Source organism: Temnothorax curvispinosus, unplaced genomic scaffold (assembly GCF_003070985.1).
Source record: "Temnothorax curvispinosus isolate PA1 unplaced genomic scaffold, ASM307098v1 QBEX01001787.1, whole genome shotgun sequence".
NCBI lineage: Eukaryota > Metazoa > Arthropoda > Insecta > Hymenoptera > Formicidae > Temnothorax > Temnothorax curvispinosus.
The window spans coordinates 342332-343663 of NW_020211567.1; the positions used below are offsets into that span (position 1 = coordinate 342332).

The following is a 1332-nucleotide window of genomic DNA, read 5'->3' on the forward strand; positions in this document are numbered from 1 at the left end:
CGCTGGAAAAATGTGTTTGTTCCTCTCGTACCATGATCTAATGAGAAAAATAAAAAAATAACATAAAAAAGAATTATGCAAAATATTCTTTTAATAATAAATACCTAAGTAAAACTTTTCCGACATGTGATTCCTCGGTTTTGACAGAAGCATCGTGCATAATACGAATATCATCGTGAACGTCAAATGTGAACAGAGGCCCGCTCTTTCCTCGTGCCTAATCGCAATATTACATACATTAAAATAACATGCCAACATTGTGATATTGCTTCATAAGTTTTATCATTTGGTATATTTACCTTAGTTACAATAAAATCAGTTACAGTTGCAGTAAAACGTATAATGGTGCGGTAATATAAGATTCTCCTTGACATACATTAACTGATCTGCCATTACTGTTTTAAGCTCGCTGAATTCGGGCCTCAGAACTTCTAAACATCTCTGAAGAACCTAATAGATAGAATTACCTGTATGTGAAAATTTAATTTATGCAGCAGAACATTATATATCATGCCAATGTTACTCCAAAAGTGACACTGGAGTATTTTAATAACTTAAACGTTCTCTAAACCACTGAGACATTCACCTTTCTTCATTATAACACTCCGACGATGGTCAGATCCATCCCAATAACTGAATGTGATCTCAATTTCTTCTTCCTTCAACGCGTTCTGCTTTCTAGCCCATTCTTGTCTCAATTCTTCCCTAAGTTTATTTTCCTCCTCGTCCCTTTCCCTACTGGCAAAAAACATGTATCTACATCTGGATTTTTCTAAATCTTCTTAATCGCAGGGCCATCAGATTGCACATTTTCTGACTGCGGGGATTTTTCGGCATTGTCTTCGTCAGAAGACATCTCAGCTTCATCTTCGTCTTCGTTCAGATTAAAAGACAAAGCTTGAATCTGTCTCTTCTGTTTGTTCTTTTCTGTCTGCTTCGCCGCTAGTGCTCTTTCCTTTTCCTGCTCTTTTTCACGTTCCTCCTATCAAAGCATAAAATACACGTACAAAAATACAAATTATGAGATAATTAGGATCATAAAAAGATTGTAAGAAATTACTTGTGGGTATCAGGATTCGTGAATGTTCGCTCAATTTAACGGCGGATTTTCTCTTGCATTCCGCGTGATCGACGATACATGCACATTTCGTGGCATCTAGCCTTAGCATCTTTGTGGTATCGTCATCATGCATTAGGATTTTCTTCATATCCTATCTTCTGAAGAAGCCCATCGAAAGTTCTTGATATGTATGACTAGATGACATTCAGAGCACTAGGCAGAAATCACACACACACACACACACACACACACACACACACACACACACACAC

At 37.1% G+C, this 1332-nt stretch overlaps 1 protein-coding gene and 1 pseudogene across 1 annotated transcript in view; both read right to left on the reverse strand.

The window, feature by feature from the left end:
• The window catches only part of LOC112468377, a 17894-nt pseudogene extending 16738 nt beyond the window's left edge, over positions 1 to 1156 (reverse strand).
• Positions 1 to 1332, reverse strand: part of LOC112468553 — a 64517-nt gene that overhangs the window by 24467 nt on the left and 38718 nt on the right. The window lies entirely within an intron of this gene.